Below are 26,045 nucleotides of genomic sequence, written 5' to 3'. Positions count from 1 at the left end.
GACAACGTAGTCTTATTTTTGAGAGAAACCGCGTTGATGTGGTTCGAGAACCACGAAGAGTCCTTAACAACATGGGAACTCTTTGTTGAAGAAATAGGGAAGTGTTTTGGCGACACTGATGCCAAAAAGAAACGCGCCGAGAGAACACTTGCCCAAAGAGCTCAAACTCCAACAGAGACATGCACAACCTATATAGAAGAAGTACTCAAGTTGTGCAAGATCATAAACCCACGGATGTCTGAGGACGACCGAGTCGGACATCTTCTGAAAGGCATCGCAGAAGACGTCTATAATTTTCTGATAGGGAGAGAAGACCTCACGTCCGTCTCAGATGTCTTGCGTCACTGCCGTACATTTGAGACGTTGAAGACCCGTCGCATTGCACCCAAATTTGGACGACTGGCAAACGTGACAACTGTCGCCAGCGTCGATACCAGTCCATCCACCGACCTTGCCTCTACAATCCGGGAAATAGTACACGAAGAACTGCGGCGACACAATGAACTAGTGTGCAACACAGCTCAACCGCCGGCTACGTACCCAGTGTATCACTCGGCGCCCACAGCACCATGCGCTACTTTGCCACCGTCTGTGTGTGTCACGGACGTCGATGTGGCTGGAACGACGTGGCCACATCTGGAGACGTTTCCGTCAGAGCAGCGGTATGGGCAACGCTTTCACTCCAGCCGTGATGCACAGAGGCGAACGGCTCCTGTTCAACGTACTGGGGTGCTGTACCCTGTTCGACAACCTCTGCCGGCTGAGCGCTTGGAGCGGCATTTCGTCGAACGTCCTCTGCCCTTGTGCTACAACTGTGGTATCGAGGGCCACATCGCCAGGTACTGCAACGTGGCCCCACAACGCCGCCAGCCGCCAAGGTACGACCGATCAACAACATCTGGCCAGCAACGTGTTGGCGGTGCGTACACATATCCACGCGGGATGTCCAATGAGAACCTGGGAACACTGCGAAACCGTTCACCGGCTTCCGATCGGAGCTTGACACCACCTTCTGCTCCTCGCGTAAGCCGGTCACCGTCTCCCCGGCGCCGCTACCCGTCGCCTTCGCCGGAAAACTAGTCAGCGCGGCCGTTGGAGGTGAGGCCGCTGGACAGTCTTCGATTATGACAGAAATACCTCCGCCAATTTGCATGCTTAAAAATAAGATTTGCGTACGTGTAGACGGCGTCTCAACGATGGCCTTAGTAGACACTGGAGCGACCGTTTCCGTAATGAGCCACGCATTCAAACGCCTGCTAGGACGAAAAGTGCTGTTTTCGTGGGACCGTGCCGATGTGTTTCGTGGAGTGAGTGGAGAACTATTGTACCCTGTAGGTGTGTGCAGTGCAACAGTTAGCTTGGGTTGTGAAACGTTTAACGCGGAGTTTGTAGTTTTACCTCATGCTACGCATGACGTAATTCTGGGCCTCGATTTTCTTAAGCTGTGTGGTGCCAATGTCGATTGCCGAACGGGAGAAATTACTGTAGATTCGAGCCTTCCGACCGTCTTTGTGGAACACCCGCCGTGTTACGAATGTGCCCTTTGTGTGTCCGCAGATACCATCGTACCGCCGCTGTCTGCCAAATGTGTCCCAGTCGCCTGTTCTCCTGCAACCGACAGAACATTTGAAGCTACCGTAGAGCCCATTCACCTTAGTTGCCTGAAGAATAATGTTCTGGTGCCCTATTGTACGCTGTCGGTTATCGGCGGGCGTACTGTATTATGGACGATAAATTGCTCCAACGAACCCACAATACTACCGGAGGGTCTGAAACTTGCGGCTATTCGTGAACATCAAGTATTGGCGCTCGCCATCCTTGCAGAAGCCCCCGATGCCACGGATGAGTCCCAGTCGGATGCATGCGCCACGGACACTTCGATGATGGCTATGATAAACAAATCGCTCAGCACTAACAAACGTCAGGAACTGGCAAATATTCTACGAAAACACTTCGCGGTATTCGACTTTTCCCAGCAAGAGGCTCCACCATCCATTCCCCCTTCTCGTGTACAGCATCGCATAGACACGGGATCTCACCAGCCTCTGCGACAAAAGCCATACCGGGTGTCACCTTCGGAGCGCAAGGTGATCAATGACCAAGTCCGTGACATGCTGAAGAAAAACGTTATCCAAGAATCGAGTAGTCCGTGGGCAGCCCCAGTAATTCTAGTTAAAAAGAAAGATGGCACATGGCGATTTTGCGTTGATTACCGCCGCCTCAACGCCGTTACTAAGAAAGACGTATACCCTTTGCCACGGATTGATGATGCTTTAGATTGCCTTTCTTCGGCCTCGTACTTTTCGAGTGTAGACTTGCGGTCCGGATACTGGCAGATTCCGATGCACAAGGCAGACAAGGAAAAAACGGCATTCGTGACACCCGACGGACTTTTCGAATTTAATGTGATGCCGTTTGGGCTGTGTAACGCACCTGCAACTTTTGAGCGCTTCATGGACAACATTCTGCGTGGTTTGAAGTGGGAAGTCTGCATGTGTTATTTGGATGATGTCGTGATTTTCGGACGCACGTTTAGTGAACACAACGCTCGCCTCAATCTTGTACTAGAGTGCCTAGGCAAAGCACGCTTGGTACTAAACTCCAAGAAATGTCGCTTTGGAGAACGCCAAACACTAGTTCTAGGCCACCTAGTGGACAAAGAGGGCATAAGACCTGATCCAGCAAAAACTGCTGCGGTCGAAGCCTTTCAGCAACCTCGCTCAGTAAAAGAGCTACGAAGCTTCTTGGGCCTGTGCTCATACTTCCGTCGGTTTATTCCCGGATTTGCTCACATCGCGCATCCATTGACGTGTCTGCTTCAGAAAGGCGTTCAATTTGACTGGACCCCAGAATGTGCGTGTGCTTTTCGTGAATTGAAGTTCCGTTTGACGTCCCATCCAGTTCTCAAACACTTCGATCCCTTGGCTCCCACTGAACTGCACACGGATGCTAGCGGTATTGGTGTCGGCGCAGTTCTTATTCAACGCTTCGACACCAAAGAACACGTCGTAGCGTACGCCAGTCGCTCTCTGAGCAAGCCCGAGCGCAATTACACCGTCACAGAACAAGAATGTCTCGCGGTGATTTTCGCAGTACAGCGCTTTCGGTCATACTTGTACGAACGCCCTTTCACCATCGTCACAGACCATCACTCGCTGTGCTGGCTCGTCAATCTGCGCGATCCATCCGGTAGGCTTGCACGTTGGACACTCCGTCTACAGGAGTACGACTTCACCGTTTCCTATAAAAGCGGTCGACGGCACTCCGACGCCGACTGCCTGTCGCGGCTACCGCTTCCCACGACGGACTGTGACGCGGACAACTTTGACCACTACATCGTAGCCTTGGAGCCAGCATTTCCTGATCTCAATACCTTTAAGACTGAGCAGCAAAACGACGACACTTTAAAACTGCTTGCTGCCAAACAGAAATCAGCAGCCAATCGTTATTGCACACGTGATGGGCTTCTGTACAAGAAGAACTATTCTCCCACAGGCTCACGATATCTCCTGGTGGTCCCGAAAAGTCTACGCACTTCCATCTTGCGGGCTATGCATGACGAACCAACCTCCGGTCATTTGGGAGCAGCTAGAACGCTTTGCCGTCTTCAAGAACGATTTTACTGGCCTAATATGCGTCAGACGACGCAACAGTACGTGTCTAGCTGCAACGAATGTCAACGTCGCAAACGTCCCACAAGTACTCCTCCTGGTAGATTACACCCTGTGCCACCCCCAAGGACTCCATTCGACCAAGTCGGGATCGACCTTCTCGGCCCGTTTCCACGGTCCTCCAGTGGAAATCGTTGGATCGTAGTGTGCACTGACCACCTGACACGCTACTGTGAGACGGCCGCAATACCATCGGCTACTGCAGCCGACGTGTGCGTTTTCTTACTACGTTTTATCATCCTTCGACAGGGGCCTCCTAAAGTCGTTATTAGCGATCGCGGGCGCCAGTTTACTGCAGATGTGGTTGAAGAGATGCTTCGCCTGTGTTGTTCAAGTTTTCGACACTCTACGCCGTACCATCCACAAACAAACGGCCTTACGGAACGCACCAACAGAACTCTCACGAACATGTTGTCCATGTACGTGTCGACGGATCATAAGAACTGGGACAGCGTTCTACCTTTCGTAACTTATGCATTTAACACCGCCCAGCACGAAACTACCGGCTACAGCCCCTTCTTTCTTCTTTACGCTCGGCCGCCACGTTATACCCTCGATACGATCTTCCCATTTCTGAACCACGATGATGCCTGCATATCGGAGACAATCTGTCGTGCAGAAGAAGCCCGCCGCCTTGCTTATTTGCGCACTCTTGCTTCACAAGATCGCTCGAAGGCACGTTACGACCGCCGACACCGACACGTCACATATGATCCCGGTGACTTAGTGTGGATGTGGACGCCTACCAGAAAACGTGGGTTGTGCGAAAAACTACTGGCGCACTATGTTGGACCTTACGTTGTGTTAGATCGTATAAGCGAATTGACATACCGCATAGCACGTCTCCTTTCAAATGGTCGACGGTCTTCAAAGACTGAAGTGACTCATGTTGCCCGCTTGAAGCCCTGCACCACTCGAGATGCTGTTTGACTTGCCCGGTGGGCTTCGTCTACGTGGGGGGATGTGTTACAAGCGCGAAAGCCTTGTATGATTTGGGTATGTGCTACAAGCAGTAGTGGGACACGGAGTACGAGGGGGGCAGAAGAAGAAGACGTTCTCCTAGCGATAGCAGAACCTCGGCTGGCGCCCAAGACCGTCGGTTGCGTCCGAATAAACCCTCTTTTCACGGAGAGTTACCTGTAACAATATAATTGCTATCGCAATAAAATTATTGAGCCTACAATACAGTGCCCTTTCGAGAACTTTGGCGAATGCTGACAGAATGGCGATTGGTCGATAATTCGCGAGTTTCATCTTGGCACCTTTTTTAAAGACTGGAATTATTTTAGCAACGTTTAATTTCAAAGTAAACCAACAACTTTCAAAGATATTATTGATAACATGTGTTAAGAGTTGAGCTAAAAGTGTAGATAAGTTCTTTAAAAGTTCAGCTGACGTGCCGTCATCACCTATTGACTTCATGCTTTTGAGTCCAAGAATAGTTTTTAGAATTTCGTCCTCCATTGCAGGGTGTAGGAAAAATGAATTTAGATTCGTCGTGCTAGGAAGGCAAGTACACGTGTTGTTGCAAGAAATTGTGTTGTTGGTAGTACCTACATTAGCAAAGTGATCATTAAAAGCATTGCTTATAGCGGTATCATTAGTTATAAAGGAAACCATCAAGAATTCTTGGTACATTGCTATTCGTCTTTTTTTTTATTGAGGGCTTCATCAATAACTTTCTATGTTGCCTTACTGTCATTATTTGCTTGCGTTAATTTTGAATTGAAGTAGCTTTGTTTCGAAATTTCTAAAAGTTTAATAAGGTTGTTGTTGTAACGCTTATACTAGCTTCGAGGTTAACGTTATGCGGTTGTCGCTTCAACTTTTTATACATGTCATTCTTGTGATTAATGGAGCACAAAAGGCCAGTAGTTATCCATGGTTTGCGTTGAAAAAACTGCCCTACCCGGCCCGGCCCATGGGCCGAACCGGGCCAGGTAGGGCAGTTTTTTCTCGTGCTCGGGCCGGGCACGGCATACGCTTTTTGATCCGGGCCTGGGCCAGGTTTTCTGACACGGGCCCGGGCCGGGCCCGGGTCTCGCCATAAAACTTTTGGTCGGGCTCGGCCGGGCAGCCCAAAGTGAAAACGGGCCCGGGCCAAAAAAATCGGCCCATGCAGTGCTCTAAGGTATACTTTGTCGCGTGCTTGTTATACGAGTGGTAGATGTTATTAGTTGCAACAGGCCTTCACAAGCAAGTAAATCAGTATAAAAATAACTAGCAGAGTCGTTTTGAGTAACGTCAATATTGATATCACCCAATAAAATGACATGAGTGTTAGGCATTAAGTTGGCGTCAAGTAGCTTTACAAGTTCTTGCAAAAAATGCTCTGTTTTGTTAAGCGGTGATCTGTATATGACACCTACAAGCATTTTTTTAGTCTTGTGTGGTAGGAAGCCTTTCGTGGTATGATCAGGCTGAATTTCAATAAACAAAGTTTCACATAAGTCTGACGTCTGACAGAATAAGATAGTAATGCAGTGATATAAAGCCTCCATGCGATGACGCAGTGCGTACCTTATCTGAGAACAAGTTCAATCTGTTCGTCATTTCAAGTTGGTAGCCTGGTATAGGATAAGGAATGTCAGATAAGTTACTGATAGTGCAATCACATGGAAAGCATGCTTTACAGATGCTGTCAACTGAAGCAGTTCGTCGTTGCGCTTCTGCAGGCTGTGAATGTTTAGATGAAGTAGTGACAGATCAGATGATGTCTTCATTTGTTGATCAAATTGCTCAACTTCAAGCAGTTGAGAGCCATGACGCTTCATAGAGTGCTTGCTTAAGTAGTGAATTTATTTAAGAACCACTTATTGCTCTCGCACGAAAACGCGCAAGTCGTCACTTGTTCGTATTTTGTGCACATGGCTTGCTGCTTTCTTTCTTCCTTCGATCACGCACTGTTCAGTCCACAGGAACTGCCCCCCCCCCCCCAACAGATGATTTCTTTTTTTTTCAATTTCAATGCTTCAGAGAACAGTGATTTATTTTTCGGGCTCAGGTGATCATTGAAGAACACTTGTGTGTGCTCTTCGCCACTCCCAAGGTCTCTTGCAGTTAAGCGAGCCTTGCAAGTTTTCTTTCAGAATTCAGTTTTCTTATTCCGTGAAACAAATTGCACAATGATATTATTTGCTTTGCGATTTCTTGGTGTAGGTACTCTGTGTACTGTGTTGATGTCTCCCGCTCCTATGTCACACTGAACCTTTGAACCAATGTCACTTATTAGTTTGGGAAGGTTCTCATTAGGGGCACTTGGGATTCCTCGAATTTCCACATTGTTTAAGTGTGTGTATTGCTGTAAATGAGACAATTCGCTTGTCAGAATTGCGTTCGCACTTTTTAGGTCATTTAGGTATTTAGAGAGGCGTTCTTCGCGCGCATCTTGTCTTTTTCAGTCTTTATCATGTCGTACTCTTTCCTCAAGAAGTTTATACTGGCAAGTGCATCATTAAGTTCTGTGCGGCAGGTTGACACTTTTTGCGCACTGAGCAAGAGCTTTGTGGCAAAATCATTTGTTAGTGCTGTCAATTTTTCTTCGAACCATGTTTTCATGGATTTAATTTCTTTTTCTAACTTTGCATTCGTTGGCATTTCGATGGCACATTGAGCGATACAGTGCCAAATGTTGCGTAAATGAAGTATACAGGCATAAACAGCTTGTCTAGCTAAAGCTCTGGCTTGGTCCCACTAGTAAATATGCGCAGCATCATGTTTAATGGCAAGACTGACTGCAACTGTAATCGCCAGTTTCATCCAAACTTAATTGTAATTAAGCACTGTCTGTGACAATGCAAGGCACCAAATGTATCTCAGCAACAAAACAGGACCACAATTTCTTTTACTGCAACAAAGTAATACCCCTGTCAGACGGGCATCCGCAAACTCCTTTTAACTCCATCGTCTTTATGTTGAGGGAGATGCATGCGATGTCACACGGTCGCCCTTCCACTAAGGGAGTTTAACGGAGCTTTTGGTCAAGGGAGATCGGCGATCTCCCTCAGCGGCTGAAGGGAATACTCTCGTGCTCAGGCTTGTTGTTGTAAAGCTGAGAATTTAATTATGGTTTGCATTAAAAATAATATCGAGTGTTTTTCAAAACAGTTCTGTTGAAATAAATAAACGTTCAAGTGCAAATCAGCATACTCGCCACGCCGCAAAGGACAACGCCTCCTAAAAAGTCTATTTAGGAGCGTGCGTCTAAATGTCGTACAAAAATCCCTCACGTGACTCGATCCTAGGCACCTAGAGACACGCTCATTTAGGGGCTTTTGAGAAGGCGCGATGGTGGCGCCAAGTGACGACGGCATGGGATGGCGTGTTCGTTCTCCGCGTGATCGTTCTCTGGCCCGCGCCGACCGCGCGTTGTTCAACATTGTGCTTGCGTTGCCTGTGAATTGTTGTAGGTTCTGTGTTAGTTGGCGGAAAGCCGTGAGTAGTGCTTGTGTGGCAGTGCGGCTTTGGCCTCGGTGAGCTCTGGCAATACAGAACCTGCGTTGTGTGATCCGTGTTCCTTGACAAAGCGGAGGTGGTGACGATTGAAATGTCGAAGTGGCGTAGCGCCTCGGCAGCGCAGTTCAGCGAACCGCGATGTGGCGTCGCCGTGTCCGCCTTTGCATAACGGACGTCGAGGGATGTGCTGCTCTCTACAAGTCCGAAAAATGTGACTGCGTCGACCGCCCACGGTTCAGCGCTGAATGTGTGGTTTGAGTACTGTGCTTGAAACGAGTGGTGCAGCTGTGGTGCCCTAATTTCGCACAATTGAGACACGTGCTTTTGTGCAAAAAGGGCAACAAAACCTATCTTAACCCGCTGAGGCGATGCTACAATGTCAAGAATGCCGTGCATGTTTATTATGATGGTAGTCTCTACAGCAAGCAAGCGTGCACTGCAGCTATGCTGTGAATATAGCCTCAACTCGAATGTGGCGTTTGCAGAACCCTTATGTTTCTGCTTTCAAACAAGCTGTATGTTGTTAGGATTATCACTCACTGCTCACATGAGACATGGGAGTCCATCGTGTGGGTTGGGGCTCAGCACGAATGTGTGGTGAGGGGGTGTGGAGTTGGTGGCTGTGTCAGGTGCCTCACTGAATTTTGTCATTGGAATAAATCAATGTAGAAGGACACACCCTATACCTGATGGCTCACTTTCACGGATATTGCCTTTTCTTCCTTGAAATTTCCAGCCTCAGGACGCGCCTCGCATTATATTCGGGTTCGTGACACATATAATCACAATAAATTTTTCTTTAGGAGAGACCAAAAGCCGCTCGTTGCATCATATTTGTGGTCGTGTTACTTACATGCAAATCCAGTACTTTTAGTGCCCATTGACTGACTGAGGGGTGCAGGACTTTGGCAGTGGTAGCAGCACGAAAGCAGCTGCCCAAATGGTATACCCTATAGTGTTAGATTTCTTGTGCACATGGGTGTACTGTGAAAACACGTTAAAGGAATTCCACAGTTGCTGCAGCATCATGTCTGGATCTGTGGATCACTGAGCGGTTGTTTGATCACATGTCTGAATTTCTGTTGTCACTGAGCAGTTCTTTGATCATTAGCTTAGGCTGTATGTTTTCTACATATTATATTACAGCAATGGCGTCAGAGTAGCTGCAAAAATGGGATTTTGCTGTACAATCGCAGGTTGGTTGCTTTTCTGTTACATTGCTCTATTTGCTGCAATTGCCGCCAAATGTTGCTTTACCATGTCTGGTGAATGCCTTGAACGTGAACCACATTTGGATGATGCTTGTGAAAGTATAACATACTCCTTGTATGCAAAGAAAACTATCACACCGGTAGGTGTGGTGGAGTCACTGATGAAATAGAAGTTGAAAAATGAAAGTTCTCGCAAAATCTGGAAGTGTTATGGCACTTGCCATCAAAAATGTGTAACAATCCAAGCAAACATAAAGTTAACCTACCTATTGTGAAGAATATTAAAGTGATGCTTCAAGTTGTCAACTTAAAGCTTGATATACTGGTGCCAATCAAGGAAAGAGTTGAGATTATATAGAAGGATTCAGTGCAATTCATGTTTAATCAGCTTGGCAATCTTGTCAAAACGACCAAATAAAATTGTGACTTTTAAGAGATTGCCATGATAACGTGATGAGGTTGCTGGCATTATTTGGTGCTTGGGAAACAAAGCATCACAGGTATGTGGTGATTGAGCTTCTCAAAAAGAAAAAAATTAGGTGTGCCACTAAAGATATCTAATGAATTGAAAACAAACCACTGAAAGAAGAGTGTGCAAAGGCAAATGGCTACAGCTATATTTGCACAGTAATAGAAAAGTTGTAATCGGGCTGATGGTGCACAGGTGATGGATGTATATTGCATGTTCGAGGGCTTAATTTTTCATGAGCTACTCATTTTTGTTTTCCTGTTTTGTTTCCATGTGCCTTAGTGAGTGGAATGCCTGACTGCAGACTCCCGTCATTATGTACAATTAACGAAAACTAAAGTAAATTTTTCTATGGAACTCTTTATTTGTAACTTCTGTTCAGTTGCAAATGACGCAGTTGTCCCTACTCTGTACTGAATAGTGAAGGGGGGGGAGCGCATGCGGGCACCCTATTTACTGGAGCTTTGGGGCGCCCTCACCATGGCTACTCACATGCCCATTTTTCTGGCTGTAACAACCTAGAATCAGTGCACAGGTGTTTTTAACGTTCCAGGATTAAGTAAACTTGACGTCACTATGCACAAAATTTAGATTACGACAGCCCAAGATGGCAACTGCCATGAACTGAATATAAAATTGCCTATAAGCATGCATTGTGCAATTGAATGCCTGTGAATTCTGTAATGCCACTTTCATGAAATTGACTGGCATGGTTTGCTTGAAACTGAAAACATGTTCGATCCTCAGTTGTGGCAGACTCACTTCACTATAACATATTTGATAACGCATGTGCAGATTGTGAAGGAATTGAAGCCGGTGTTACTCTTGGTAAGAATCAGTCATGCTCATTAGAAATTATAGCTAAGGCTATATATACATTACTTCAGTTGAGATCGACTAATGTTGAGATAGAAGCTCAGCTGTGGCACATAGGTACAGGCGAATAAATTTAGAAAGAAAAATTCTGGCACAACCCATTTCACGATGATGCCGATGCTAATACGATAGCATTGAAACAATGTAGAGACATTGTATTGCCACCACAGAGATCAGTCATGTGTGAGCCGGGCTCCTCTCTCACGAGTTCCTCTGGACATGCTACGCCTGTTGGCAGGGTTGCCGCTAAGTCGGTGCTTGACATTCGATTCGAATCTGCCCAGCACCTAAGAAATTTTTTTTTGTCATTGATGAGCGGCCCGGCCCATACCTCGTGACCTATTTTTGTTTCAAACTGGGTGTCCTCAGCACAACAGCCCCAGTGCTCTACCCCTTATACCATGGATCACCCAGTGACCCAAGTTTACAGAAAAATGGATAAAGACCCGGACAGACAGGAAGATAGGATATTCCACACTTTTCAGGGTCTAAGAACGGTAATTCTAGGCAATATACACAACTGGCCTGTTACGGATACGTTGCCGGCAATGCAGGAGAACAATTTACAATTTAGAGCTATTGGTAAAACCACAACAATATACACAATTTTGATTTCACAAGAAACAGTACTGCCATCTGGTTTATGTATTCATCTACGTCACAGGCTCCAGAAGGAGTATTGCGTGGAGGGGGGAGGGCATCGCATAACAAAGGAGCGAAAAAGTTATACAACGTTAGAAATATAAACAGAGACACAAGATCAACGCGATAAATTGAAAAGAACAGAAAATATAAAATCGTGAAGTAAAATTCTACCATTAGAAAGCTGGGTTATACAGTGAATAGTACGATTGCATAATTACATAAAAAAAAGTTACATACACCAGAAATAGAAACACTTGAAACTACCCAAACATACTGATTTTTTGTCTGAAGGTTATAGTATTGTTAATGTCAGCAATGTTATCGAGAAGACCATTCCAATGCCTAATGGCACGTGGCAAAGCAGATAAGTCAAAGGCATTAGTTCGACCAAAAATGTGCTGGACGCTAAGGCAATTGTGCAAGCACCTAGATGTGTGGGATGGACAAACAAGAGGCAAGGTGGATGAGAGCTCACTATGAATGATTTTATGTAGCAGACAAAGCAACACTACATTCCGGCATGATTCCAAGGATGGTAGTGACAATGACAACGTAATGTTAGATACGCTCAAATATTGGTTGCAATCCCTGGCAATTAAACGTGCAGCACAGTTTTGGCTATACTCAAGAATGCGGATTAGATATGTCTGATGAGGTGACCAAATTGAACCTGCCAATTCTAGTTGGGGCAAGAATAATGTTTGATATGCAAGCTTTCTTGTGAAGGAAGGAGCAGCATGAAGGTCGTATTTTTTTGAAGATTGATGATCAAAGCACTCGTGTATATGGAGGTTAATCGATAGTGCATACAACACTGCCACAGTGCAGTCAAGACATTGCAGTAGTGAAAAAAATTCAGAGCACTTATCAAACAAGGACATGTATGCAAACAGCAACACAACACACATGGAGATGAGATGCAGTGCAACAATGCCCTTGTAGCCTACAATGTGTGGTTACTCAATATTTAGAAGCAACGGCACTACCACTAGGGCAACTAGAAGGGTTGTGCAGAGGTGACGAGTTGACCGTAGTAGCAGCAGAAGGCACAGGCTGTGAACTTGCGGGGCGATCAGCTGTTGCGACAACAATGAACTGTAGACTGCCTAGGTCGAAGGGAACACAGTACGTTGGCCTGTTGGCTCTTCACTGATGTTGCGTAAGGGCCTATAATTTGTGCAGAAAGCATGTGGCCATCCATGGCTCAATCACAGTTGTATGGTTGTGGGTGCCGATATCGCTCTTAAGTTTTCCAAAAATGCGGGCATGACCAATTTGTTCGTCTGCAGTTTCACCTTTCTGTCACCACCAAAGAACACTGCCAATGGTGCAGTTTTTTAGTAGGCTTATTTTTTTTTTAAGCACCTTAAAAGAACATTGCCAAGAATTTCTCATCAAATTGACAAAACACAAAGAACAAACCAGCTTAGCTAGCCTCCCCATTTTTCAAACAGAATAGCAGCTCACTTTGAAGAAAATGGGCCCATATTGTCATCATGCTTACTGAGGGCATGCAAAGCGTGGAATGCCAGATTGGGAGCAGTACTGGGGCACTCCTGACAATCTTCTCATGGTAGACATTGTCTTATAACACATGCTAGGCATGTATATATGCTACATGCTTTTAATGTGAGAAAAACTGCAAAGCTGGCCGGCAGCATATCGCAGCACCTTCGCCATCGGCGTCTGTCAAGCAAGGACTGGTTAATTAAATATTATTGCGTCGACGCTACCGAATAGGGCGGGCACAGAGGCGCCGCTCCAGGGCGCCGGTTCGCGAACTGGCCGTTGCCAAGATGCCGATGTGAATTGGATATTTCGAGCGTCTGCACAGCACGGATTTCACAGCGGTCTGCCACCACAGCTGCACCACTCGTTTCAAGCAAAGAGCACAAACTGAGGCCTCATGGCGTTCTGCCACCACAGCTGGCGCGCGCCATTCGTTTCAAGTACAGTACTTGAACCACACATTCAGCGCTGAACCGTGGGCGGTCGACGCAGTCACATTTTTATTACTTGTAGAGAGCAGCCCATCCCTCGACGTCCGTTATGCAAAGGCGGACGCGGTTCGCTGAACTGCACTGCCGAGGCGCTACGCCACTTCGACATTTCAATCGTCACCACCTCCGCGTTGTCAAGGAACACGGATCACACAACGCAGGTCCTGTATTGCCAGAGCTCACCGAGGCCACAGCCGCACTGCCACACAAGCACTACTCACGGCTTTCCGCCAACTAACACAGAACCTACAACCAATACACAAGCAACGCAAGCACAATCACACACGCAATGTTGAACAACGCGCGGTCGGCGCGGGCCAGAGAACGATCACGCTGAGAACGAACACGCCATCTCACACCGTCGTCACTTGGCGCCACCATCGCGCCTTCTCAAAAGTCCCTAAATGATCGTGTCCCTAGGTGCCTAGGATCGAGTCACGTGAGGGATTTTTGTACGACATTTAGACGCACGCTATTTAGGAGGCGTTGCCACTGATCTGTACTATAGGGGGCTGGATGGCGCTTCGAGCGCGCGCAACTAAAGCTACCGGAAGTGATAGGCCTTGTCCCGGAAGTCAGGCCGTTTGCGGCTTCGCATCGCTTTGCAGCTCGCATGCGCTCGACGTGTTTTCTTTTTCTGCCCAAAAATGCCTGCTTGTTGTGCCGTGAATTGCACACGCAGGCCGGAGAAGTCTTTTGGAAAAATGTTTCACGCGTAAGCATTTTTCAAATCAGTGTAATTTGCATTGTGCGTTGCATAAAACCAAGGCTGTACCGCTGGCATTTCGGCGTGCATCCCAACACTGCAAACCACAGGCACTACAAGTTGGTTCATTTTATGCAGAGGTTCCCGTGGTCTCGGAGAGATTTTTGCAGTCGATGGGTTGCAAACTTAAGGCGAGACAAGTGGAGGCCATCACCGGGAAGCAGCCTTTGTAGCGACCACTTCGCGGAGTCGTGCTTCGACCGCACGCGAGCACGAACGCGGCTATGACCTGATGCTGTCCCTACGATATTCAATTCATTTTAACATTCTTTTTCACAACCAGTAGTCATCAGCATTGCTGAAGTGTGTGCACAAAGAAAGATTCCAGAATTTTTTTTTTAATGCGAAGCATTCCTTGGTGAACATTTGCTACTTTGACAGTATCTATCTATCTGTCTATCTAGCTGCACACGTCTTTGTGCTCTCATGGTCGTTTCGTTAACTTGGTATGTACCAAAGTTTGCATACTATGACAAGATTATATGACAAACATAAATGATATGTCATGGCATGCGTGTCATGTAGGTCATGAAACAGCCGCCTACGTCTTGGTGCCCTCATGGTCGTTTCGTTAACTTGGTCGGTACCAAAATCGGCATAGTAGGACAGGAGTGTATGACGAACATAAGTGATAGGTCATGACACAAATGTCATGACATGCGTGCCATGTAGGTCATGACAATGACCCAGCGAAAAGAATAACACTCAAAAACCACTGAAACGGGTTCGGACGTGGGTACTAAGGGGAGGAAACACTAAAGGGGGCTGGTAGAAGTCAGCCATGAGCATGGCTCAGCAAAAATGACGATGACTCAGCGAAAAAAAATCAACACTCTAAAACCAACGGAATGGGTTCGGATGTGGTACTAAGTGAAGGAAAAGGCTAAAGCTTGATGGCCGAAGTCATAGTCATAAGCATGACTTAGGTGTAGCAACTATTCTTACACCGTGGGTGTAGCTAAAGGGACTCCCGAGGACTCATGACATGCGTGTCATGTAGGTCATGAAAGAGCCGCCTACGTCTTGGTGCTCTCATGGTCGTTTCGTTAACGTTGTAGGCTCCCCGCACACTGCTTCGCATAACATCGATTCCCACATGGCGTGGGATCTGCTGGCTTTTTTTTTAAATAGTAAACAAGATGTTTTGTGCTTAGCCTGCATCCTTTGTACCATATCCTTGCACCGTTAATAGAGTTAACATATGATTTGAAATAAATGCGCATGAGTTTTCTTCACCAAACTTTTTGTTATTCACCACTCCGTGTTTGCTATGTGTTAAAGGAAGGACATCAGTGAGGAGTTATAACACCATGCACTGTAAACTGGCTATATCAGTCACGAGCATACATAAACTCCGTCTGAAAACAGCAAAGCGGAATTTAGAGCACATATCCAATATGGAAAATGTTTCCTTGCTGGCGCATAAGTAGCCGAGCATATTCAATCGCGTTCAAGCGTGATCGGGAACGAATTTCTCGAATGTGGTTGGCCGTTCTGCGCGAGCCCAATCGCGATCGATCCTGAGACATCCCTACTGCAATCGAAAGTTCCTGATGTGATGCCATGTTTCACGTAATTCTATGCAGCTGCTTTCCAAAGCTGGAATCCCGCGCCGATCGCGTCGCTATTGTGAATGATGGACACTCGAACGCTGGTCATCAATATTATTGTTTTAAGTAAATAAAATTACAAGAATACAGGCTCAGACTGGCAAAAAGGCATGTTCCTGACAGAAAAAAAAGAATAACTATTATTGCGCAAAAAAGAACGAAAAGAAAAAAACCATTCTAACGCAGCTTGATCCCCTTAAAACGCGCACTGGTAAAGGCAGCAGACACCTCCTTCCGGGACAAGCCGCCGGGCGTCTCCTAACTTCCGGTGACTTCACTTGCGCCCGCCGCGGTGAGCGGCGATGCGGCATCCAGCAAATTATAGTGGAGATCAGTGGGCGTTGCAAAGGAACACAGAGAAGCACATGGTGGCTAGCGTCGCTGTCAGCACTGCTACGTTTAGCGAGTGCACTTTGATTTTTATCGAGGTGTATGTTTTTCGCATCAAATATAATAAATAGTGTTTTTTATGGAAGGAGCGTTAATTATAATAGCTAAGAGCGTAATTAGAAGTTACATTTTTGTAATTCTACAAACATCAAACGCCGCTGATAGCGCCTCTGGCGGCTTCTTATGAAAACTAGTTATTGGCCGTGTGGCACGGCCACAACTTCCTTGAGGTCGAACTCCCTTAGGAAGTTTCGCGCTCCCTTATCCTAAAGGAGTTTGTGGGTGCCCGTGTGACACGGGTATTAGTCGTCAATTGCCACAGACAATGTGAAGTTGCGATTTACCATGTATGCAATGCACCTAGACATAGTAATTAATGAGATACACTACAAAATGCTACTTCTACATAAATTTTTATTGCATACATGCGACTAGTTTGGCCACGACAACAGTTTATTCCCTTCAAGTGCTGTGCGCACACTGGAGGACGCCAAGATAGTGCATCAAAAGCAAAAGAAGCTCCGATAAACAATAACTATATTTAAAATGTGTCGCAGACATCTTGAAGCACTACCGATTGGACCTTTCTTGCAGTTTGGATAATGTGAGAAGAGTGTTTTAGTAAAATGAGTTGGAGTTTAGTGAACGAGTTCTTGCTCTCGTTGTCAGTACGTTGTCCTGCTTCTTCCACTGACTTTGTGACTGTTTTGCGTCAGGAACATTATCCAATTGGCTAAATGGGTTGTTTCCAAGTATGCAAGACGTCAGAATAGCTGGTGTTCTCATATATCCTGTAGAGAGTTCTCACACGGAGTGCACATTCTGTAACCTTGCAAGAAACTCACTCAGGAACAGAAAATTATCAATCCATTTTCACCATCACAACTTCAGAAATGGACACAATATTTCACACAAGATTAATTATATTCACTACAAATTATAATTTTTGTTATTTTACCGCCATTTCTTAAGACTGTTGAATAAAACTATTTTGAGCCTCAATTATTGACTCAATTGCTTTTTTCTTTTGTTTTTAATTCTTGGGTTTTATGTGCCAGAACCACAATCTGGTGGTTGTGAGGCATGCTGTAGGCAGGCTCTAGGTTAACTCTGACCAACCGTGGTTTAACATGCACCACCCAATGCAAGATACATGACGTTTTTTACATTCCGATGCCACAGCCACTGGGCCCCCTGCTGTGGCACGTCTGAGTTAACACAGTTTCGTTAATGATTGCATGCCTGGATCACATAATGCGACTTGATGTTCAGCAGTGCTTCCACAATAGCAGCCTTTAAGTGAGTTTATAACATTTCATGGCTTTATTTTTGTCTTGTCTCGATTTCGGTGACACTCCCCATACATAGCAGCATATCAGGTATAAATATCGTGAACTAGGGGACGTATAATCGGACAATCACTTTCAGCAATATTATCCCTTCTGCGTGACGTAGTGCTCAACCGGCCAATCAACTAATCCCGTTTTGCTCAACCAGCCAGTCACACACCCTCAAAGTTATGCCTCCGAAAGTGACCGTCTGAAAAAACATCCCTAGGACACCACACTGAGAGCGATATGGCTGCAGAAGTTCGCAGTTGTGAGTCGCGCAGGCGCCTGTGGGAGTCATCAAATCCGTTACTTAAGAATGGAACCTGATAACATAATGCTTGGCTGTTGACTCTGCCACCTGGAGCTTGTGGAAACAGCAGAAATCCGTTACCTCACCCACCGCGAGGAGCACCAATACGCCCTCACCCTCTCTACCCTCGCTCACGGGTAGAGGAGGTCCCGAATGAGACCGCCCACGCCCAAAGCAGGTGCCAAGGGACACGAGCACGAGACACCGACCGGAGCAGAAGCGGCTGGAATCGGAATCTTCCGAGAACAACGATCGAGGAAAGCGAGCGATGCCAGAGGCCGCAGCACTAAGCCAAGGTGAATATCCGCGCTTCTTGCTAGACTGCTTTCTGCCCGTCCATCATGCCTCCCAGAAGTCTTGTTGGGAAGACCCAATAAACTGTTGGCTGTATGGTTATCGCTGTGCGTGTGTGTGTCATGTTTGCACCCGCCGGTGTGCCTCCGATGGTAGGTAACATCGAGGTGTGTGTGCACGCTTGGAAACTAGACAGTGCCTGTAGCACCTAAGTAGGAGCTAGACCAGATGGATCCCGCCTACAAGCTGCTCCATAATGGCCATAACCTGGTGCTTGAGATTCTTAATCGTTATGGGCTCCACTAATTGGAGAAGCTCAACCACCTGGGTGACATGTGATCACTGCCAGCGCTTATTTTTTAATTTTTTTTTTTTTTTGTCACGAATGACAATTTTCCATAAACTCTTGTCTCACCCCAAATCCAAAAGCTATTTCGTTCTTCCTGTGTCCATGCCAGTTTTGCGATGCCTGTTACCATGGGACGATACCAACTAGCTTGATTGCATTGCTTCTTACGAAAAATCATTTGTCCCATAACTATTCACTCAATTTGATGCTAAGAAACTTTTGCAACATCCAAGTTATGCAGCAGGAGCGAACACACTGAAGTAAAACAAGCAGTGTAGGTTGTCTAGAGAGCATGAAGTGCTTCTCACTAGCAATGCTTTAAGGAAAACCCCATATGATTCTCACTGGGCACCATATACCACTGCTCAATTAATTAAAAGGCCAAACTAAACAAAGTACAGTCAAATCTTGATGAAATATTGTTACGAGACTGCGCGCAATGGGGCAACGACGACGGGTACCATTGGGGTGAAGAAGACGACGATTGAAAAGATTCTCTTTCCGCCATCTTGGCAGTGCTACAGCTCGCTGTATATAGTTTGTAAATATATTTTCATTTATACCGTTTCCCGTGGCAATATTTACGGTTTATTGGAATTTTGATAAAGTCTCAGCCAAAATGAATTAGGTACAATGTGTTCACTTTTTGGATGAGTTGAGCGCTTTGCTGGCCACAATGTGTAACCATACCTGGCAACCTGTAAAGTTAAAATTCATAAAAACACTCACAGACACGACAAAGGGAGTGGGAAAGAGGGCAGCACACACTTTTGTTTATGCTTGCCCAGAGCACACACGTTTTGTGGGATACATATATATATATATATATATATATATATATATATGCATCTTATTTACGATCATTTACATTTAGACACAGCCATAAGGAGCAGCAAGCTTAGGCATAGCAGAGACTATTTCAGCTACACTGATTTTGCCACTTTAGCCTGCTCCTGGAATTTGTCTGAATGAACTTACACGAAGCAAGAAGACCGCTGTTTAGCACTTCGCATTGTCACAAAAGAGCCAGCACAGGTACTGTCGCAATTTCTTTCTTCAATCTTGCTTGCCCCATCCTTCAAAACTATTAAAATATCTTCGCAAACTGAATCCATTCTCATAAAACGATGCAACATTCTTAAAATTGTTGAATGAGCCCAAGTTCGGCAATTTTACCATTAATTTGGGAAAGTTGGCAGGTATGTGTCACACTAATTTCTGAACAACCGCAACATTTCTTATAGCAAGTACATGGCCACAGTAAACAGCTGCAATGTCAGCACACGGAATCTTCCCTGATCCGGGCAGAGGTTTTCATACTTGAAGAAGTACAGTGTTTCCAAAGCTGTAGAAATTGTGCCACTCGCTCAACACACATCAAACGTTTAGCAAATATGAAGGGTGGGAAACCCTTATTATAATACATTTTAACTTGATACTAAAGTTGGTCTCTAAACGCCAAACCTGGTGTGATTATCATTATCGTGACATTATGACAAAGTACAAAGTCTGTAAACGTCGTATAGCAATACAGCTAGGCATGATGACAATGCGCATACAGGAATGAAGTGGTGCGTGTGGCAGCCGTTGCGATTGCAGACATGGAGCGAGCCACCTTCTGGACAGTGGTTCATGGAAACAAACATTATAGTAAATTATTCAGGGTGTCCGGGCATTTGCCAGCTTTTCTTGAACCATCAATGATTGCAAGAAAAAAAAATTAAAAGTAATTACGAATGTCGTGTAAGCACTCCTCTGAAAAGTGCTCACTGCAAGTGAGCACTTAGGCTGAGGCAGGTCAAGGGACGAGTGCATTCCACAAATGCGTACTCTACAGCATTAAGGAAATAAAGGTCCAGAAAGCAATCAGGAACTTTTTCAAAGAAAACTTATCACCATTAATAAACAAGAATGTGCTGCATCCATTTTGGTGTTCCGATTGTGGTATGTTATGGGATTGCACAAACATTGTTCGAACTCCGGAGAAATTTATATCATCGAGGTTTCACTGTCCCTACTTGTGACAGGGCTGCCCCATTTCAACCAATGCATCAAGCGCCCCATTTCAAGGCCAATTGCACAGTAACAGGCCAGGTATGTACTGTTCTTCTTCAAAATGCCTGTTGCAAGGCAGCATCAATCACAATTATTTTTTGTATTCTACATGTTTCCCTTTAAAAGGCAAGCTTTCCAATTCAAATTAGTGGGCAAGGTTGACAGTATTTATTCCAATTAAATGCAAAGCAATATCATTTTTCTGCCATTGTAATCCTTTGGTCTTCCCATCCGAAATTTCTAATGTGCCCATTGGGTCAGCTGGTAATTTTAAGCACTTAGGTGTTACCGTTTCAAGCAATCTCGACTGGTGTGTGCTAGTGACTAATGTGATCTCATCAACTAACAAATTGTTCAGATTTAAGACGTCACTTATGAAATGCTGCACAGCACGTGAAACTACTAGCTTACAAGCCACTTCTACGACCAAACTAGAAGCCATTCGGAATCCTTGCCGGATCTGCCTCACAAATGCCCTCGAAACCTTTCAGAATCATGCTATTCGGTTTATTCACTCTGCTTTCGCATGTGACATCAGCGTAGCTTCTTTAAAAGCAAATTCAGGTGTGCACACCCTTTCTCATCACCATTTCATTGCTAGCTCATCCTTATTTCATAAATTTTATGACAGTGCACTCAATCATGCACTGTATATTTTGCCATCATCACGGACATCCCATCGCACAGGTAAGTCTTTAAACGTAACCTTTCCTCGTGCACATAATGTCAGTCTTGCATCTTATGTTTTTCCTCGCACAGACCTTGCTTACGATATTGCAGCCATTACTAACTCATCTGCCTTTCCGGAAGAAGTTACCTCACGTCACACATCATAAAGAAGTCTCCATCATTTAACATTTTCATTTTTCGTAAACTCACACCTTATGTAATACTCCCTGGCGGGGTCTGTAAGGAATGAATGGGAAAGTGAAAGCTTTCACTACTGTGATGACAGGCACTTTTGAGGGGATAGAATGAGTAGTTGTCTTTCGACCAGTTGGAATCATTTCTCATGGCGAGTGAATGTAATCGATCCTTCTATCGTTTGTTTTCAAATATTATACAATACTTATCTTGCCCAAGCAATTTGCAAAATAACCCCTCACTGTGAAACCAGGTGTTTTTCCATTCGTATGCTGAAATATAATGTGAAGCTACCCATCTGAGATGGTAACAGTATGTGTTTCAACGTGAGCGCACAAGCAACTTCTGCATTTAAGCAATCAAGCTATCAAAATAGAGCAAAATGTCAGAAATAGAAGTTAGAACGAACAGAAACGAATAGGTTTTGACAATGCAACCCGACGTCCAATATGATCACCAAAATGAAAATTCGGTCATAACTCATCTGTAATGACCATCCCGATATGCGAATATATATATATATATATATATTGTGACACTTTTACGTGCTCGTTCGTTTACGAACCCGTTCAACTGACAGCGTGCAATGCGGTATCAGCACATTCCGCTTGATGCAGCTCAGCCGAACGGGTTCGACGAAAGCGTCAAACGTTCTGTCGGTGGTAGGGAAACAGGAGACTGAAACACAGCTTGCAGATAACGGAGGCACAACTGTATCCCTGGATACACAAAGCACACTTTCGTGATACGGCAGGCTCTCCATAAACGCAGCTGAAAAGCTCGTACCTACACTAATTTCTCCTGTCCCACAGTCGACAGTGGCGCCACACAGTTTCAAAAAATCAAGGCCCAGGATTACGTCATGCGTAGAATGAGGTAGAACAGCGAACTCTGCGTTAAATATCTGACCACCCAAAATAACGTCCACATTGCACACCCCGACGGGATGCAATAAGTCCCCACTCACTCCGCGAAACGTATCGGCACGGTCCCAGCGAAACATCACTTTTCGTCCTAGGAGGCTTTTAAACGCAAGACTCATCACTGAAACGGTTGCTCCCGTGTCTACTAAGGCCATTGTCGAAACTCCGTCAATCAGTACAGACACCTTATTTTTAAACATAGAAATGGGTGGAGGTATCTCAGGCGACATCGAAGATTGTCCAGTGACCTCACCTCCAACGGCCGCGCTGACTAGTTTTCCGGAGGTGGCGACGGGTAGCGACGCCGCGGAGACGGCGACCGGCTTACGCGAGGAGCGGGTGGTGGTGTCAAGCTGCGGTCAGATGCTGGAGAACGGTTCCGCAGCACCTTCGGGCGCTGGTGAGGGATGCGTCCTAGATATGCGTGCGAGGGTGAGTACGTTTCATGTGGAGTGCGGTACCGCCTAGACATCGTCGATCGCTCGAACCTCGGTGGTTGGCGGCATTTGCAGTACCTGGCAATGTGACCTAAGTCGCCGCAGCTATAGCACACAGGTAAACGACGATCGATGAACTGCGCCTCGACGCGCTCAGCCGTGGGGGGTCGTGTAGCAGAGTGAAGTGGCTGTGCCTGCTGCACAGGAGGGACAGTCGGCCAGTGTGCAAACCTGCTGGGGCGAGGGTGTTCTTCATGTCGTTGATCGGGGGTAAATGCGCCCTGACGTGGCCCTGGAGCTCCTCTGGGGTGGATGTCCGTGACACAGACCGACGGCTGCCACGAAGTGCACGGTGCTGCAGGCGACATGGGTTGCGAGGAGTAGGCAACAGGTGGTTGCATGACGTTGCACGTAAGCACCTCGTGTCGCAGCAGTTCTTCACGCACGATCTGCCGTATAGTGGATGAAAGATCGGCGGACGGGCTCTCATTGACGCTGGTAACGGTTGTCACATTTGCCAGTCGTCCAAATTTTGGTGCAATGCGACGTGTCTTCAACGGCTCAAGAAATTAGTGTAGGTACGAGCTTTTCAGCTGCATTTATGGAGAGCCCGCCGTATCACGAAAGTGTGCTTTGTGTATCCAGGGATACAGTTGTGCCTCCGTTATCTGCAAGCTGTGTTTCAGTCTCCTGTTTCCCTACCACCGACAGAACGTTTGACGCTTTCGTCGAACCTGTTCGGCTGAGCTGCATCAAGCGGAATGTGCTGATACCGCATTGCACGCTGTCAGTTGTTCACGGATGCACTAGCTTATGGACTGTAAACTGTTCCAGTGAACCTGCAATACTACCACAGGGCCTGAAACTTGCCGCCTACCATGAAGATCAAGTGCTGTCACTCGCCATTCTTACAGAGGCCCCTGATTCTGCGGATGAACGCCATTTCGTTAATGCATGCCCTGCTGTGGACTCCTCCATTCTAGCTATGGTGAACAAGTCGCTGAGCACTAAACAGCGTCATGAAGTGGCGAATATTCTGCTAAAACATGCCGCACTGTTTGACTTTTCGCAGCAAGTGGGGCCACCATCGTTTCCTCCTTCTCGTATACACCATCGCACAGGTTCGGGATCTGCCCAGCCTTTGCGACAGAAGCCGTATAGAGTTTCACCATCGGAACGCAAGGTGATCAACGACCAAGTCCGCGACATGCTAAGCAAGAATGTAATCCAAGAATCATGCAGTCCGTGGGCAGCGCCAGTGATTCTGGTTAAAAAGAAAGATGGGACATGGCGATTTTGTGTAGACTACCGGCGTCTCAACACCATCACTAAAAAGGACGTGTATCCTCTTCCACGTATCGATGATGCTATCGACTGCCTTTCATCAGCATCTTACTTTTCCTCTGTCGACTTGAGGTCGGGGTACTGGCAGATTCCAATGCATAAGACAGACATGGAGAAAACGGCATTTGTAACACCAGATGGACTTTTTGAATTTAATGTGATGCCATTCGGGCTGTGTAATGCACCTGCAACTTTCGAGCGCTTCATGGACAACATCCTGCGTGGTTTGAAGTGGGAAGTGTGCATGTGCTACTTAGACAATGTAGTGATTTTCGGGCGCACGTTCAGTGAGCACAACGCACGCCTCAATCTTGTGCTAGAGTGCTTGGGAAAAACAGGTTTGGTGCTCAACTCGAAGAAATGCCATTTTGGAGAGCGCCAAACACTGGTTTTGGGCCATCTAGTTGACAAGGACGGCATACGACCCGATCCACCGAAGACTGCTACTGTCGAAGCCTTCAAACAACCTGGCTCAGTAAAAGAGCTACGCAGTTTCCTGGGCCTTTGCTCGTATTTCCGCCGGTTTATCCGTGGATTTGCCAACATCGCGTATCCGCTGACATGCCTCCTTCAGAAGGGCGTTCCTTTTGAATGGTCCCCTGAATGCGAGGCCAGTTTTCGGGAGCTGAAGTTGCTTCTGACGTCCCATCCCATTCTCCGACACTTCGACCCGGCTGTTCCCACAGAAGTTCATATGGACGCTAGCGGTATTGGAGTCGGCGCAGTCCTTATTCAATGCGTCGACGCCAAAGAACACGTCGTTGCCTATGCGAGTCGCTCCTTAAGCAAGTCCGAGCGCAACTACACAGTCACAGAGCAAGAATGTCTCGCAGTGATTTTCGCAGTACAGCGCTTCCGGTCATACCTGTACGGACGCCCCTTCACCGTGGTGACCGACCATCATTCTCTTTGCTAGCTGGTTAATCTCCGTGATCCGTCAGGTCGGCTTGCGCGTTGGACACTTCGTTTACAAGAGTATGATTTTACCGTTTCTTATAAAAGCGGCCGACGGCACGCCGACGTTGACTGCCTCTCGCGCTTTCCGCTTCCGACGACGGACTGCGACGCTGACAACTTCGATCGCTATATCGCATCATTGGAGCCCGGATTTCCTGATATTAATACCTTCAAGATCGAGCAGCATAAGGACAGAACTTTAGAGCCACTGCTCACTACTGCCAGGAAATCAGCACCATCCACTCGTTTCTGCGTTCGTGACGGAGTAGTGTACAAAAAGAACTATTCTTCTACAGGCCCACGATATCTCCTGGTGGTCCCGGAGAGTCTCCGTGTTTCCATCTTGCGCGCTATGCATGACGACCCAACTTCTGGTCATTTGGGATCGGCGCGAACGCTTTACCGCACGCAAGAAAGGTTCTACTGGCCTAAAATGCGTCAGACGATTGACCAGTACGTGTCCAGCTGCAACGAGTGCCAACGTCACAAGCGTCCGACGAGCGCTCCGCCTGGTCGACTACATCCAGTGTCACCCCCAAGCACTCCTTTCGAGCAAGTCGGCATCGACCTTCTCGGTCCATTCCCGCGGTCATCTGATGGGAATCGCTGGATTGTCGTGTGTGCCGATCCCTTGACACGCTACTGTGAGACAGCTGCTATACCATCGGCTACTGCCACCGAAGTGTGTATTTTTCTGCTGCGTTTCGTCATTCTGCGACATGGACCTCCCAGAGTAATCATCAGCGATCGTGGGCGCCAGTTCACTGCAGACGTGGTCGAAGAGATGCTCCGTCTATGTGCTTCAAGTTTTCGACATTCCACCCCGTATCATTCACAAACAAACGGCCTTACGGAGCGCACCAACAGAACCCTCACTAACATGCTGTCCATGTATGTCGCGTCCGATCATAAGAACTGGGACAGCGTGCTACCTTTCATTACGTACGCATTCAATACCTCACAGCACGAAACTACGGGCTACAGCCCCTTCTTTCTTCTTTATGCTCGTCCACCGCGTTATACACTGGACACTATCTTCCCGTTTTCAAGCCACGATAATCTTTGTCTATCCGAGACCGTCTCTCTTG

At 46.5% G+C, this 26,045-nt stretch overlaps 1 protein-coding gene across 1 annotated transcript in view; it reads right to left on the bottom strand.

The window, feature by feature from the left end:
* Positions 1-26,045, bottom strand: part of LOC119465101 (tRNA (guanine(37)-N1)-methyltransferase) — a 123,547-nt gene that overhangs the window by 96,742 nt on the left and 760 nt on the right. The window lies entirely within an intron of this gene.

Source organism: Dermacentor silvarum, chromosome 9 (assembly GCF_013339745.2).
Source record: "Dermacentor silvarum isolate Dsil-2018 chromosome 9, BIME_Dsil_1.4, whole genome shotgun sequence".
In the NCBI taxonomy this organism is placed as follows: Eukaryota; Metazoa; Arthropoda; class Arachnida; order Ixodida; family Ixodidae; genus Dermacentor; species Dermacentor silvarum.
This window is presented reverse-complemented; position numbering and strand designations above follow the sequence as displayed.